This window comes from Aulostomus chinensis, chromosome 4, assembly GCF_037954235.1.
Source record: "Aulostomus chinensis isolate RoL2024-O1b breed Wild chromosome 4, RoL_Achi_v1.0, whole genome shotgun sequence".
Taxonomy (NCBI): Eukaryota; Metazoa; Chordata; class Actinopteri; order Syngnathiformes; family Aulostomidae; genus Aulostomus; species Aulostomus chinensis.
Window position 1 is genome coordinate 32203466 of NC_141323.1, and position 16913 is coordinate 32220378.

The window sequence follows — 16913 nt, forward strand, 5'->3', positions numbered from 1 at the left end:
CAGGATGTGCTTGCTGATGGAGAATTGTTGGGTGTAGATTCATTGAAGGAGTTTGGTACTGGACCTGCTCTACCTGTAAAGAGTCATGAGATAACTTTTGTTGTGATTTGGCACAATATAAATAAAATTTACTTGACCAGTGTTATTTGTGGTCTTTTGTTAATTTCATGCCACATGAAATTCTTATTGGTCACTTTTCTTGCGACAGTCTCACAGTGGCAAGACAAGAACACTTCTACTTTTGATGAGGACAGTTTGTTCAACACTAAACTTCATCCAGTACCATGTTGTCAAACACTGGAACATCCACAGCACCTGAACAGGGACTTGAACCCTGGACCCTCAGATTAAAAGTCTGATGCTCTACCGTCTGAGCTACTCAGGCTCTTTCTACAGTATTTAGACAGGAAAAGAAACACCTGTGAAGGTCAAACTGCTGCTTTCTTGACTTGTTCAATCCTCCATGTTAAAGTCCACCATGCTTTTGATTGGCTCTGATTCTCTGTGGCAAAATCCAACAAGAGGCTCCAAAAATGTCTTGAATGTCATAAGAATGCACAGGACAAGATGGTAGTTTCCTTCACGTCTGCAGTTCCTCCACTGGAAAGTAAAGTCAATGCTGTTCCTCTGCTGAAACCTGGGATCGGACCAGGGACCTTTAGATCTTCAGTCTAACGCTCTCCCAACTGAGCTATTTCAGCTCTGAGTGAGGGCCCTGCTTCTCTCATTTTATAATCTCTTCCACTCTCACTAGAACTTAGAGAGGATTTGAGCTTCTGAAGTCATGACACATTGAACAGTTCTACAGGACCATTTTTGATGAATGTCTGAATCACACAAGCCTTTTTTGTTTGTCTTCTTCCCAGTTGCCTCAACATTGTGAGAGCCAATAATTCCACATCTGTACCAGACACACCTCTTGTTGGTGGTTTTTTTTGGATCTTTCTATTCTAACAGTGTCTTTTATCTTAAATATGCCACTTTCACATGAAAACATCAATAACAGGAGAATATCAATACTATTATTGCTGCTGTTGCTGTTGCTGTTGTTGGTTGTCTGTCTGTCTTCCATCCCCCTGTCTTTCTCTCTGCTTGTCTTTCACCCTCATCTTGTTCCCATCTTTTTGTCATTCTCTCCCTCCTTTCTCTCTGTCTTTTGTCTTTTCTTCTCTATATTTGTCTTCTGCTGCCCCAGGATCAGCTTCTATCACTCAGTGGTCCAGAACCATTCTGAAGCCTGATCATGAATGTGAGCAAAGCTCTTGGAACAGGCCTGCTGCCACCACAACTAAGATCCTGCAGGTCACTAGAAACTCCAGTGTCCAGCTGACAAGTGGACTTTCCTCTGATCTGTGGTGGCGCTGAGTTTAGCAAACATCTCCAACAAGAAGATGAAGGAGGCCATCAACTCCTCCAAGCTCAACATCTATACTGGCTTTACTGGGAGATCAGGAGGTCAAAGCAGATCTCCACCCTCCACCTCAGATGGTTTCTACTCACAGAGATGAGGGACCAGTTCAAACCAGTTACCTGGAGCTCCCTTAAGCCATTGTCCCCCCCCCCCCCCACACACACACACACACAGCCTGTCTTTGGTATAAAATGGTCTGTCAGGTTCTCTCACGTTGGAAGATTTCTCTGACTCCATTGTGAATAAAGAGATTCTTCATCTGACACCTGAGTCTTGATCCACTGATTCCTCTGATCCACCTCTTTCTGCTCCAACAAGGCTGACATGGATCAGGTGGGTCCATGTCATCCAATCAGTCAGTCAATCAGGTGTTTGACTGCTTGTTGGTTGTAATTCCATAGATTTTAATCTCAGGTTTTATAGAATTAATAAGAACATCTTAAAGACCTTTGTCCAACACTTGAAACTCACCTGTCTGTCGAGGCCCAACTGGCCTTTGGTAGTGAGGTGGTGGATGCATGTGAATGAAATGAGGCTCGTGTTGCTGTGAGGAGCCACTAGAGGGAGACACCTGTCGTTCCTCCCAGCTGACAATGAGGCTTCACAGCTGCATTTGAAGCTGTCCTTTATTAGTCACAACTGTCTTGAGCTCAGGAGCCAAACTCACCAAAAACACTTCATCTTGGTCATGTGGTCTGTTTGTCAGGAGATTCCAAATCCAAAATTGTTGACACACAAGAGAAGAAAACACGTCAAAGTTTGTTCATTTTTATGAATCAAACTGAAAATGAACAGAAGAGTGACAATGAAAATGGATTCAAAAATAATAAATAACAATAAATAATGAATAAATACTCAGAATTTACTGGCATTTGACTGCATTTTGTGGTTAATACGTAGATAAAAGAGTAACATATATATTCTATACATGTGAGAAACGTACATGCTTTGGACAAAAGCATTTGCTCAATGAAATTGTAGGATATTAGAATTCTATAAATATAGAATATAATTGTATAAATGCTCTCTATCACCACCCCAACGTCTGTGCCAGGGTCTCTGGCCAGTTGTCAATGGCTCCTATCACCTGCCCAGGATGGATCAAGCTTGCTTGTCTTTGTAATTCTGCACTTATTAGAGACCTGGAAACAAAGGAATGCTGAAAAAGAGAAAATAGGACCTCACACAAATGGGCTTGTGACAGAAATTAAGATAATTTTGTGAATATCCATCCTCTACAAATGTGTGTCAATGTGATTGTTGTGGCTGAGTGGTGAAGGCGATGGACAAGAAATCCATTAGGGTCTCCCTGCTCAGGTTGGAGTCCTGCCAACAATGTTAAGCTGTTGATGTTCTATGTCAGGGTGAACGTCATACCTGTGCCTGATTCAGTGTGGTGGCTCATACCTGAATTTATCCAAACCAGCTAACTTCTTCACGCCAATCTACACAGTTTCAATCATACAAACCTCAAACTGCAGTAAGAAATTTTCAATTCTCTCATCCACCAACAATCCTCATCAATAAAATCTGGAAGATGGAACCGCAGAAAGTCTGCGGGAGAACGTAGACGAGTGCTGCCACCGACCCGTCATGGGGAAGACCGGTAACGTGGCTAAACATCAGGAGTCATGAGTTTGCTCAAAAATAATGACTTGGAGTGAGTTCAATGAGTTCATAGCCAACAATTCTCCATCAGCAAGCACATCCTGCAAAAGCAATGATGACAATTTTCCTTTTAAAAAGCAGGAACGTTGCGCAGATCCAGGATCAGTGGGAACGGCTGTTTGCTTTAAACGGTTGGGGGGGAAGAGTCGATTTATTGTCGAGTCAATGTTATTGATATTGTGCCAAATCACAAAAAAAGTTATCTCAAGACACTTGACAGGTAAAGCAGGTCTAGAACCACACTCCTTCAATGAATTCACGTATGTGAAGATGTTCAACTTATGTGACAAATTCTCATGACAATGAGTCCAGAGAGCCTGTCAGCGTTGACATTCCCCTGGTGTCAGTGAAGTCATGTCAACGGACCTGGGGCCTGTAGTTGGTGTCCATCCTTGATATCCTCCAAACAGGTCATGAAACTTGGCCCTCGTCAGCTTGAAGGACAGCTGGAAACGGCCTTCGTCCAGGCACAGTTTTTGGAGAAAGCGAGTTAAGAAGTTTAGAGTTCCAAGAAGCTTCTTCAGTTCGTTCAGTTTGGTCCTGTAGAACTGTTCAATGTGTCATGACTTCAGAAGCTCAAATCCTCTCTAAGTTCTAGTGAGAGTGGAAGAGATTATAAAATGAGAGAAGCAGGGCCCTCACTCAGAGCTGAAATAGCTCAGTTGGGAGAGCGTTAGACTGAAGATCTAAAGTTCCCTGGTCCGATCCCAGGTTTCAGCAGAGGAACAGCATTGACTTTACTTTCCAGTGGAGGAACTGCAGACATGAAGGAAACTACCATCTTGTCCTGTGTATTCTTATGACATTCAAGACATTTTTGGAGCCTCTTGTTGGATTTTGCCACAGAGAATCAGAGCCAATCAAAAGCATGGTGGACTTTAACATGGAGGATTGAAGCAGTCAAGAAAGCAGCAGTTTGACCTTCACAGGTGTTTCTTTTCCTGTCTAAATACTGTAGAAAGAGCCTGAGTAGCTCAGACGGTAGAGCATCAGACTTTTAATCTGAGGGTACAGGGTTCAAGTCCCTGTTCAGGTGCTGTGGATGTTCCACTTCAGAATTCAGAGTAAGGACCAGGAGGGTGGGACACAATAATAGATAGGAGTAAATGTGGAGTCTGAGTTCTTTTCTAGAATGTGTGGCCAAGTGACATGACTGGATGACTTCAGTCACATGACTGGATGACAGTGTAGATTCCAATGTAGAGGTTGGGGAAATAGTCTCTGAGAATCCAGCTTGAACCAACGCCCTCTTTTTTCTTCAAAAACCCAAACAGCGACCATCAGTCTCCCTCCAATCCTGTACTTGGGTTCAATGTTGCTGTTCCATTTTGCAGCAGTAGGTGTCGCTGTGATACCAAGTTCAGTTCAAGATTCCCAACTCCAGCTCATGTTGGTGACCTCAGTGGCAGGGGAAAATGGCGCTACAGTGGATCATGTGGATCAACTCATGTCTGTCCTCACTGCTCCACAGGTCTGTCAAATGTTCTGTAAAATAGTTTGAGCACAGCAGAGATGCTAGATTAGGAGTTGATGGGAGTTGTTGCAGATACCAGTGTCCAAAGTCCAGCTTGAACCCAGTTTGTGCACTTATTTGTCAAGCTAGCTGAGATTCTTTTCACTGCCAAGCTAAAGTGACTTCTGTCAACAAAGGTAAACATACAAAAGGATATTTCTACTGTCAGTTCAAGATTTTTATCAAACTCCTTTTTCATAGCTTCAACCTTCCTCTTGTGTTAGCTTTCTGTTCCCATCTCTTATGTTAACAGGTCAGTTTTGACCCTCGTCTTCAATCAGCTGTCAAATAAACTAAAAACAATTTTCTATCATCCAAGTTTTTTCCCAAGTTTTTTCAGTTAAAAAATGATCAAATGAACCTCAAGAAAATAATAGAAATATACAAATGTTGTTGTGTTTGCTGACCATTACTGAGGGGTGTTAGAACACATCTCTGACATGGATTGGTTTTATTTATTGTTTCATTTTAATATTATTAACTATTGTGACATCCATGGTGTTATGGGTCAGTTTTGACCCACATATATTTACTTCAACAAAAAGGAAAAAAAGTGTCTTTTTCAGCAACAGAATTTTAATACAAACACAAAATGAAAAGCAGAACAGGCCAGAACCCAAAATATGGATTTGCAAGGTCAAACAAACAACAACCAGTCAAGCAAATCAAACCAACAGAAACCAACTACTGGTTCAAAACCAGTAAAAAACAAAAACAGAGGAAAAGTCTCTGTGTGTAAGAACATGCATGTGTATGTGTGTGTGTTTAGATGCGTGTGTGTCAAAACCTGACACACTTTTTTTTGACAACATGAGCCAACAGTGGTGGTGTCTGTCAAAGAGGTGATGCTCTGTCCTTCACCTGCAAGATTTCAGCAGGCAGCTCAGGTCCAGTTTTCTTCACTGTGCCACCATGAAAAGTTTCCTCCTGAGAAGTCCTTGTCCAAGGTCATAGCTGGTAAAAGAATTGTCACCAGTGACATTGGGACCCTGCAGGGGGGGGGGGCCCTGGGCTCTGGTGCCGGGGATTCGCGCCGGTCCCCCGGTGGGGTCCTGCGGTGGGGTCCTGCGGTGGGGGGGGCTGTGGTCGCCAGGTCACCGGGCACTGGCGGGGCGTGCTGGGGCCTGCCGTGGCGGCTGGGGCATATTTGCCCCCAGACGATGGGAGGAGGGTGGGGAAGGAAGGTTAGGTGGGGTTTGACTGGGAGGGGGGTCGGGGGGGAGGGGGAGGGGGGTCGGGAGGGAGGGAGGTAAGGGGCTGGAGAGTGAGGTAGAGGTGGATTGCCTGGCGCCTGGGACTTGCTGGCCTGGGGCCCTGCCGCTCCCCCGTGGGGGGGGGGGGGTCGCACCCACATTTGGGAGGGGTTTGCTAACCTCGGCCCATCCTCGGGCGGGCTGGGCCCTGGCGCGGTGTCCTGGACTGCCGCCACTCCGGACAAAGGGAGGATGCTGGGGGACATCTGAGGGATGGGGGCTGACCTCCTTGATGCTGATCGAACTGGGGGCCCTGACCACGGGCTGCTGGCTGGGGGTTCAGCTGTGCACTGGGGGCCTGGGCCCTCCCTGCCCTTGCACTGCACGGTGGTGGGCCCTCTGCCCGGATCTCCGGACAGTGCCCCTTGGTGCTCCTATCTGACCCCTGGACCAGGGAGGCTAGACTCCCTTTCGGCTGGTTGCAGTGGTGACGGGGTGGTCAGCGGGGCCAGTCTGGAAGTTGGCCCCCTGCAGGTCTGGCCCATTCCTCAGCTCCTCTCATTGCCTCTCTGTCCCATCACATCACATCTTATGTATCACTAGGCCTTGAGGGGCTGGACCCCCCAATTTTAATCACATCGTAGACATTTAGGGCTTGGGGGAGTGCATGAGGATGTACTGGGAAACTCTGCCGTCTGCAACCGGCGGGACTCCCATGCCCTGGGTGCCTCCGCCAATTTTAACTACATTCTAGTCATCCACATCATCACATCTACATTCCCATGCACAACACGCACCCTGCACCATGTTGGGATGGGGGGGCAGCTGGGGCAGGGAGTGGGTCCAGTGCTGCCTCCTTTGCTAACTGCACCATTGCAGGCCTGGGGGCCTGGCCGGGGCTCTTTGGGGGAGGTGGTCCTCTGTTCGGAGGCGGTGGGCCTGGTCGTTGTGGTGGGCTGTGGCTGCCCCGCCTGGGTGTGGGGTGTGGGTGGGTGTCGGCCTCGCCGCTGGCGGACCTCTTGGGGGGCTCTGGTCGGGTCTCGGGCCAGAGGGGCCCTGTGCCCCTGGGCTCTGCTCATGCTGTGTGTGTGTGTGTGTGGGGGGGGGTGCCCGGCGGGAACAGGGTCATCTCTGCCCCGTCTCTCTGTGGGTTGCTTCTGAGTGGGGGTTGCTGCTCCTATGCTTTCCTATGGGTCCTGGCATGGGTTGGGCCTGTGGCTGTTTCATGGGGAAGGGGTGGCCGGGGGCTCCCCATGTTCTGGGGGTTTCTGGGTGCTCTGGTGACCTGGTCCTGACCTACCTGCTATCCTGGACTGGGGGTGCGAATGTCCTGGCCCCTCACATCAGCTACAGCCAGCTACGCACAGCATCCAAGACAAACCGTAGCACACACACATACACATACACACGCGTATACACACGCGTATACACACATACATGCATGGAGCGCACAACTGACCCATAAACACACACTCAGAAATTTATCTTAAAATTATATTAAACCAAATGGTAAGCCTGCACCGGAAATTCTGCAACCAATGTTTTTTCTTTCTTTTTCTTTTGTTGTTGTTACTTTTTCTTTGTTTGTTTATTTGGTTTTTGTTTGTTTTTTGTTAGTTTTTGTTTGTTTGTTTGTTTTGTGTTTTTTATTGTTGTTTTCTGCTATTGCTGTTGTTGTTTTTGTCTCCCCCCTCCCCCTTGTCTTTGCTGTCCTGTCCCTGTTCTCTCTTCCTGTCCACTCCTGAGCCTCAGTCCGGTAGCTTTATCAATGAACCAATACCATTCCTAATAAAATTAAACATAAATGGCGATAGGAGGAGTTTATCAGATTCCTCCTATGCAGAATAAAACTGCTTCAGTACAACAAGGCACCAGGAACACTGATGCTGCTTGCCTCAGCTACTGAATAGGACAGGTTAAAAAAAAAATAAAAAAATAAAAAATAAACAGTATTATTTCCACCTCATACTCCTGCATATATTCAAGTGAACAGGGAACACAAATTCATGCTCAACATCTCCTGTGTATTCATCCACAGTCACTGAACAACAACCAAACCAAACAAAAGGGGGTTTGCTAGCATGGCGTGCTGAGGTAGAAAGGAGCTGTACAAACTGAGTCCTTTTACCATTTCTTTCCTGGGTGCTTCTAGCGGCGCTGTCGTCACTTCCTGTGACCGCGGGAGGAAAGGGGTCCCCCTTCAGAATAAGTTTTATATCATTATGTTACTTCCTCTTCAACATGCCTTTCACAGACCAACTCACTAACGAGCAAATTGAGGTAGTGTGGCCGAGCGGTTTAAGGGGCTGGATTAAGGCTCCAGTGTCTGAGGAGGTGTGAGTTCAAATCCCACCACTGCCATCATATCCCAGGTTACTGGAGAGGTGTGGCAGGTCTCTCACAGCCTCTCTGTGGGGGAGGTGTTGGCTGCTATATTCACTCGTGGGAAGAAAATATCCTGAACTGGAAGAGTTCTCTTCATCTTGAACTCTCCAAAACAACAATGTGCAGTAATGCTGAGCTACCTTCAAGCCAACAACATGGGCACATCCTCCCAATTTATGTAACACTGCCAGTGACCTCTGCTTCAGTGTAACGGTGACTCTCCAAACTGAAGCTGATCCAGGAGGAGACATGGAGCAGACAGGCTCTCTGATTTAATGCTGCTGTCTATTGAGAGGAACATCCCAGTTGACTCAAACAAGGCTGCTGATGTCTTCAAACCCAGGACCAGAAGAAGAATCCTCCTCTGAGTCCACAGATCTGAGCATCACTGCTCTGACAACCACGTTACCTCCTGGTTATCAGTGTGAAGTCAATGGTGAGGTAATCAGTTGTTCCTGGTGTTTTATTCCAGAGGCCTGGTAGTTAAACACTGAATTCAATAATTTTAATTCTTTACTTGAAGTTTCATGCTGTTATGCTGGAAATGTTTGACAACTTCTTGCATGTTGGTGCCCCATCACACACAACAGGTGCACTTGTACTCTTTTCACCTCTGACCCACAAACATTCATAGTCTTCCAGTGAACGTCCAATTATCTTCTGAAATCAGTGATGAATCTTTACCTGCTGAGACTCATTATCTCTGACTGTGACTAGCATGTGCTAGCAGAATACAGCAGTCCTTCTTCATTATCTGTCTTTGTCTCTGACCAGCTCTCCTGCTCTCTTTCCTCCTACCAGTCAAAGCAGACATCTGCACCTACTGATCTTGGATCTGCTGCCTGTTCCTGCCTGGTAAAAGAAGGAACCAGCACCTGGTTCTACAGGCTGAATTAACTCCAGGACGTTGGCCAGCCGTGTCAGTTGAAACCTTATTTGTCCAAATAGAGAAAAAATAAGTCTGATTGTTAATGAAAGATGTCATCATGGCTTTGAAACTGTGGTTGGGGACAAGCCAACAAGAGCACATTCATGGAAGAATAGCAATAAAAACAGGAAGTGTTAGTTAGCAAGCACTCACCAGTCTTGCACTATCATATTTGGGTCTAGTGGAAAAAAATGGCTGCTGCTGACTGTGCTGCCTGGTGGTGGATCACTCTTCACCATCCTCACAGGCCTTGATGGAACCAGGAACCAGGATCTTCCTGGAGAAGATCTTCTAGGGGGTCCAGGTTAAAGCGGTGCCCCAGCTGGCACCAGGATCTGACCCAGGTCCTGCATGTGAGATACTGTCAGTTCTGTTCTGCCCTGCTCACAACCACAGGCTGGTGTTGAGGCCTGCAGCAACCAGGGCCCCAGTCACCAAGTGTATAAAGGCTGGTCATTGTGGCAGTGGGAGGAGTCAAAATGAAGACAGACCAATGTGAGCAGGACGTTACTGAGAAGTAAGAAGAACCTGACCATGTTTCCTACAGTACCCAGGAGGCTTGGTAGTTGTTGAAGGAAGCTCCAAAAGCAAGAATTAGCCCCGCTCTCCTGCTCTCTTTCCCCCCAACCGGTCAAAGCAGAAGGCCGTCCCCATTGAGCCTGGATCTGCTTGATGTTCCTGCCTGTTAAAAGGAAGGTTTTTGTCGCCGCTGTTGCAGAATGTGCTTGCTGATGGAGAATTGTTGGGTGTAGATTCATTGAAGGAGTTTGGTACTGGACCTGCTCTACCTGTAAGGTGTCATGAGATAAGTTTTGTTGTGATTTGGTGCAAAATAAATAAAATTAACTTGACCAGTGTTATTTGTGGTCTTTTGTTAATTGCATGGCACATGAAATTATTTTTGGTCACTTTTCTAGCAACAGTCTCACAGTAGCAAGACAAGAACACTTCTACTTTTGATGATGACAGTTTGTTCAACACGAAACTTAATCCAGTACCATGTTGTCAACCACTGGAACATCCACAGCACCTGAACAGGGACCTGAACCCTGGACCCTCAGATTAAAAGTCTGATGCTGTACCGTCTGAGCTACTCAGGCTCTTTCTACAGCATTTAGACAGGAAAAGAAACACCTGTGAAGGTCAAACTGATGCTTTCTTGACTTGTTCAATCCTCCATGTTAAAGTCCACCATGCTTTTGATTGGCTCTGATTCTCTGTGGCAAAATCCAACAAGAGGCTCCAAAAATGTCTTGAATGTCATAAGAATGCACAGGACAAGATGGTAGTTTCCTTCATGTCTGCAGTTCCTCCACTGGAAAGTAAAGACAATGCTGTTCCTCTGCTGAAACCTGGGATCAGACCAGGGACCTTTAGATCTTCAGTCTAACGCTCTCCCAACTGAGCTGTTTCAGCTCTGAGTGAGGGCCCTGCTTCTCTCATTTTATAATCTCTTCCACTCTCACTAGAACTTAGAGAGGATTTGAGCTTCTGAAGTCATGACACATTGAACAGTTCTACAGGACCATTTTTGATGAATGTCTGAATCACACAAGCCTTTTTTGTTTGTCTTCGTCCCAGATGCCTCAACATTGTGTGAGCCAATAATTCCACATCTGTACCAGACACACCTCTTGTTGGTGGGTTTTCTGGATCTCCCTGTTCTAACAGTGTCTTTTGTCTTAATTATGTCACTTTCACATGATACAAACACAAAATGAAAAGCAGAACAAGCCAGAACCCAAAATATGGATTTGCAAGGTCAAACAAACAACAACCAGTCAAGCAAATCAAACCAACAGAAACCAACTACTGGGTCCAAAACCAGTAAAAAACAAAAAAAGAGGAAAAGGCTCTGTGTGCAAGAACATGCATGTGTATGTGTGTGTGTTCAGATTCGTGTGTGTCAAAAACTGAAAACATGAGCCAACAGTGGTGGTGTCTGTCAAAGAGGTGGAGCTCTGTCCTTCACCTGCAAGATTTCAGCAGGCAGCTCAGGTCTAGTTTTCTTGGACCACACTGGACATGGCCGTCTTTGTTTGTTTTGTTGTTGTGCAATGTGAGAGAACGTGACAGACCATTTTATAACAAAGACAGGCTGTGTGTGTGTGCGTGTGTGTGTGTGTGTGTGTGTGTGTGTAACCATGTTAAATTCTTTTAAATAAATATATTTCAACCTGCTATTATTTGTATGCTGTGTGATTTATGAAACCCAAGACTAACTAAGGTGTACATACTGCAACCTAAAGTATGGTAATGAGGAGAATGATGAAAAATCCACAAGGTGATCAGAAAATAATAAATGAAAAAAAAAATCTCTGAACATGTGTGATTGAAATATGTCTGTGGGACTGGCAGAATCTGGCTTTACCACAAAGTGTCTCATCAAGAGATCTGTCACATGCGTCTGCTGTGGAGGGTCAATCTGTCTGTCCACATTCAGATCATTGATGCAAAAACTGTGCTATGATCAAACTACTCAGGATGAAACAGACCAATGTTGACATCAAGTAGCAACTCAGCAGCTGATCAACAGAGTCCTAAGCACCAGTAGAACCTGTTCATCGTCCCTGGGTGGGCTCGAACCATCAGCCTCTCGGTTAACATCCGAGCACGCTGACCAATTGAGCCACAGAGACTCTGAGTCTCCTGCTTTTCATGAAGAGTTTTCAGGCTAAATTTCAGAGTGTGAGGTCCACACTGCACATTTGAGGGAACATGAAGGATAGATGAGAGTCTGACTGTCATGGTGAAAGCCTTCAGCACTAGAACTGAAACAGCCCCCACCATCTTAACCCCCCAGACCAAACATCATCGTCCAGCCCCCAACCAGAGGTCCATCAGTTATCATGGGAGCCACATGTGGAGTCTGGATTCTTTTCTAGAAAGTGACGGCAATGACAGTCCTGCCAAGTGACATCACTGACATGAATGGATGACTTCAGTGCATCCAATTACCAAGTGCACTGCAGCAGTCCTTGTTGCTGTCTGCTGTTGTGTCACAGCAAAGTAAGGAAACAGCCTGACGGTCCTCAGGAGGAAATTCAACAACCTCCAAAGATGGAGGTGAACCTAGACCTGCTCATGTTTGCTGTCCTTGATGAACTTGGGCGGTACTCTGGTGCTGGGATGAGGTCATGGAGACGATCTGGGAGCAGTCCTGATGTTAAATGGACAAAATGTGTCAACATGAAATAAAATTGGAAACCTATTTGAAGCCTTATTTTGTGTTTGATGGACATTTTTTAAATCTCTAATGACTTGTTTTAACTGAATCTACTGAATCCTGTGGTGCCTGATGAGGAGACAACTTGGGTACAAAGTTGAAGAGGAGGGTTTTTGGAGGGGAGGTGATTTTTTTTCCAGTGTTGTAAATCAAAATAACTACAACGACATGATAGAATTTTCTCAAAATGTCCTGACTAAGATGGATTCCAAACCAAGGGACTAAACCAAACCAATTCCTACTTAACCCTAAGCTCCACCTCAGTTCCAGATGAAACTGGTTGAACATGGAACCGTCCCACTTGGAACATTTCCATCACCTTCACCACCACTGGAGTATCAACAAAGATTTTGGTCAACACCAGAATGGTTGAGACAAGACAACATGCTACCAATCCTCTCTCTCTCCCTCATCATCAGCTGCTACAGCCCTTGAAAGAAAACCTTTGACACATGGACCTACAGTAGGAGCAGATGTTGTCTCCTCTGGAACAGCAGTTTAACGTTGTTGGCAGGACTCGAACCTGCGCGGGGAGACCCCAATGGATTTCTAGTCCATCGCCTTAACCACTCGGCCACAACAACTACACTCCCATGAACATAAGTAGAGGATTGATATTCAACATTTCATCTTCATCGAAGCACAGTCGATTTTTTTAATCTTCTCACAAACACAAACTATTTGTGTGTGTGTGTGTGTGTGTGTTGTTTACCAGCAAGATGAAAACTGTTGTGGTATTTGACAATTCTATTGTTTCTGAATGAAAATCCTGTGAAGGAGAATCATGGAGACATCCTAAAAATGGCTGAGGTCTGCTGAGCTGCAGCAGGTCTGAGCTGCTTTTGATGCCCAGATGATGAGGAGGCAGTGAATGTTGGGTTTGGTGGAGCTGAAAAAATGCTGCAGGTGTTGAGAGGTCTGCTGCTGTCCAGGACTTCCTCTCCAGGTCTCAGCTTCTCCCTGCAGTTCCCACAAACACCACAACAGTCCTGGAACCCCTGCAGATGGTGGAGGACCATGATGACCCCGATGCACCATCAGGGCATCAAAAACCAGTCCTGATGATCAAAAAGGTCCCTCCACTCATTCAGGGTCAACTCTAGAAGAAGCTTTTGTAACAGATGAGCAAACACACTCAACTAGAAATCATGATTTAAACACAATGTTGATTTTTACATTTTCCTTCAATGTTTTAAAAACCATCAAAGTGGACAGAAGCCCAGATGGTCCAAACCTGTTTCCTGTCTCCTGCCATTGTGCAGAGCCTCTGTTCTGTCCTGCTGCTGTCCAGTTGTCTCTACTGAGCTCCTCTGCTGGTTCCACCTTGAAGAGTGTCTGAGCTAAAATTGAACCTTGAGGAACTTCAACCTTTGATCTAAGAGTTTTGTGTTTGATTTTAGAATTCTTTCTTTGATCTCAAAGACATGGAAGCTCAATCTGGTGTTGAGGAGGCCGTGATCCCATAGTGGTTAATACTCTGTGTTGTGGCCGCAGCAACCCCGGTTCGGCTCCAGGTCACGGCAGCATGAGACAAATTTCTTGCGTGTACTGATGGACACAAACCAAGCTGAAATTTCCCACAATGCAATAAGGCGGTGTTTGGTCAGTGTTGAGCAGGCGTCAGTCTGACAATGATGTCATATTATTTTGTTATCACTTGACCAGACCCAAAAGTAGGCTCCAGGTATCAGTTTCTTCTCAATGCTAATTTCTGCTAGCTTAGTCTGCTACTTTGATGGCTCTGACTACAAAAAGGTCCAGACCCCTGGATATGGTGGTTCCTACCTAAACGTAGATTCTGTCAGCTCATGTTTTGAAATCAACTCACCATGAACACAAGTAGATTTCAATGGACTGCAAATGTGTCTCATTTAATGGTAAACATGTCAAATATAAATTCCATCACCTGAGGAGGTCTGCTGCTGGAATTAAGCTCCAGATATTCACAAGATATTTTATATCTTAAAATAAAGCATTTTTATATTTGATTTATTATTCATTAGCCTGCTTCATGTGGTGTGATTTTATGTGTCCTATATTGAATCGAACTTTGTAAACGATCGTCCCTGAGGATGTTGAATGATGTCAAAAAAGGGTTCTCTGAGCTCTCCTTTCCTCTAAATAGAGGAGTCTCTGCTGAGGTCGTTCCCTGTCAGAGTCCTGACGTCTATTCGGATGCACCGAGAGACTCAGGCAAACAGAAGACAAGGGGAAGTGAAGTAACCTGAAAATGAGAGGGAAGGTTCGACATCAAACTAAAACAGGAAGAACAGGACACAAATGGGATATCAAAATAAGAGAGACCATGAGACATGACCCCCCAATTCCTGCTGCTTCCAGCTCTTTATATCGAACCCCTCGTACAGTGGTTGAGAGAGACCACAAATATTAAAGGTGTCCACATAAATGGAGAAGAACACAAGGTGGCGCTGGACGCTGATGATGTTTTAACATATTGAAGTGAGCCCCCTAACACAGGACCTGCATTAATAAAACTCTTTGAAACACTGGGAAGCTCTGCTGGATATAAATTCTCCATTCTAAAACACAGGTTCTGACCTTTAATCACTCACCTCCAGAACACATGGAGGAAACCCTCCACCTGGATTGGGGCCAGAACTCCTTGAAGATGATAGAAGAAGATGGAACTCCATTTCCTTTCTGAGTCTGAGTCACAGGGTTGATAGAGTAAAAATAAATGTCCTACCACAAGATCTCTTTCTAGTTCCAGGACCAACTGGAGAAATTGCCTTCAAAACCGTTTCTGAATTGAACAAAATGCTTTCCAGATTTATCTTGCAGGGGAAGAAACCCAGGCTCAAATTTAAACCACTACATGAATGAGCCCCAGTTCCTGCTGTACTGGCCCACCAAAATCTGGAAAAATGTTTCCGTAAAGTCCAAATCTCAATGAATAATTTGGAATGTTAACAGGAGAATATCACTACAAGTCATTTAATGATGTGCTTTTAATCCTGGGTTCAAGCCTCATGAAATGAACCCTAGATTTAAATCCTGGATTCAAAGAGAGTAACAACTTTCTACTCACTTGTGGAAAATGGAAATTTAAAAGATTTGAAAGCCTGAGAAGAGAATATCACTGAGAAAGTCTGACTTTTTAGAATCCTCTTAGGTGAGCAATTATTTTTGAACACGACATCAGAAATGAAACAGACTTTAATGATCCAATGCTGAAAATATTTTTGGCTGTCCATCAAGAAACAAGAAAAACCTCATATTGTTTGTTGTTTTCCGTTTGACCTGATTCTTGGTTGTCAACTAACTGCTCATTGGCTTTCTTGATGGAACAACAAAAGCAAAAGTTGAAGACTTTGAATATCCAGGCCTCTGGCGTGATTCTCAGCTGTCATTTAAATTTCACATGAACTCAGTGTCCAAGCAAATATCTGGTGGGCTAAAATTACTTTTGTCCTTCTGTTGACTTTTTCCATGAGAAGTCTGGAAAAGTATGTTAACACAGTTCATGTTCCCAATACTGGACGACACTGGTGGTTTCTATGGGAACACTGGTGACGGCCCCAGGCCTGGGTCCTATGCAGCGTTGTGTGTGCAGGGTCCTGTTGGTGGGTGTGTTTGTGTCTTTGCAGGTCTGGAGCAGCCTGGTCATCAGGCTGACTGGGAGCACCGGGAACACTGGCCTGGTGCTCCCAGTCAGCCTGATGACCAGGCTGCTCCAGACCTGCAAAGACACAAACGCCTTCCCAGACATTTGTCTCCCTTCTGCGCTCAGCCGGCGTGCTGTTGTTGTCCTTTTGTTTTTCCTTGTTTTCCACCAACAACATGCAGCACACATTGACATCACATCACACACTCACCTCCACTGCTGACACTGACTTCCACACCTCACATGGTTGATTATTTACTTTAATAAATGGTGATTTGCTGCTACCAGGTTTTGCTGCACCTCTGAGCCGGTCCTAACACATTCAGACATCAATCTTTGTCCTCTCAATGCCTGATATAATAGTCTTTGTAGATTTGTGCTCAGGTGCTTGGATTGAACCCATCATTGTTTAATGTAGGAGTCCCAAAGACAACTCCATTGATCAGTATTTATTTTCAAATGTGTCTGCTTGATTTTCCCTTCATACTTGAAACAACTTTCAATTCCTTTCAGCTCACAATGCAACCTAGAGTGTAGAGATCATTTGTTTCTATATCTTCCTAGAATCAGCAAAGAAACTGGTCATTGCACATTCATATTTTCCTAAAGTCAATTTTATCATTTGGAAACCATCTTGAGGATATTTGGAGAAAGTTCAATCATTCAGCTGCAGTTACAGTGACTTACAACACTGCAAAAAGAAAAAAATCACCCCTCCACAAACACTCTTGTCCAACTTTTGTGCCCAAATTTTCTCCTCATGAGGCACCAAATCAAGTCAAGTCATTTTTATTTGTATGGAACCAAATCACAACAAAAGTTCTCTCATGACTCTTTACTAGTAGAGCAGGTCCAGCACCAAACTCCTTCAATGAATCTACACCCAACAATTCTGCATCAGCAAGCACATCCTGCAACAGCGGCGATGAAAACCTTCCTTTTAACAAACAGGAATGTCGAGCAG

The 16913-nt window shown here is 45.0% G+C and overlaps 4 non-coding genes across 4 annotated transcripts; 1 reads left to right on the forward strand and 3 right to left on the reverse strand.

Moving 5' to 3' along the window:
- Nucleotides 1–312: 312 nt before the first annotated feature.
- trnak-uuu (transfer RNA lysine (anticodon UUU)) lies at nucleotides 313–385 on the reverse strand. The gene has a single exon. It is a non-coding gene; the product is annotated as a tRNA-Lys (tRNA).
- Nucleotides 386–628: 243 nt separating this feature from the next.
- trnaf-gaa (transfer RNA phenylalanine (anticodon GAA)) lies at nucleotides 629–701 on the reverse strand. Its single transcript has one exon. It is a non-coding gene; the product is annotated as a tRNA-Phe (tRNA).
- A 3025-nt stretch (nucleotides 702–3726) lies between these two features.
- trnaf-gaa (transfer RNA phenylalanine (anticodon GAA)) lies at nucleotides 3727–3799 on the forward strand. Its single transcript has one exon. It is a non-coding gene; the product is annotated as a tRNA-Phe (tRNA).
- A 9027-nt stretch (nucleotides 3800–12826) lies between these two features.
- trnas-aga (transfer RNA serine (anticodon AGA)) lies at nucleotides 12827–12908 on the reverse strand. The gene has a single exon. It is a non-coding gene; the product is annotated as a tRNA-Ser (tRNA).
- Nucleotides 12909–16913: the final 4005 nt, after the last annotated feature.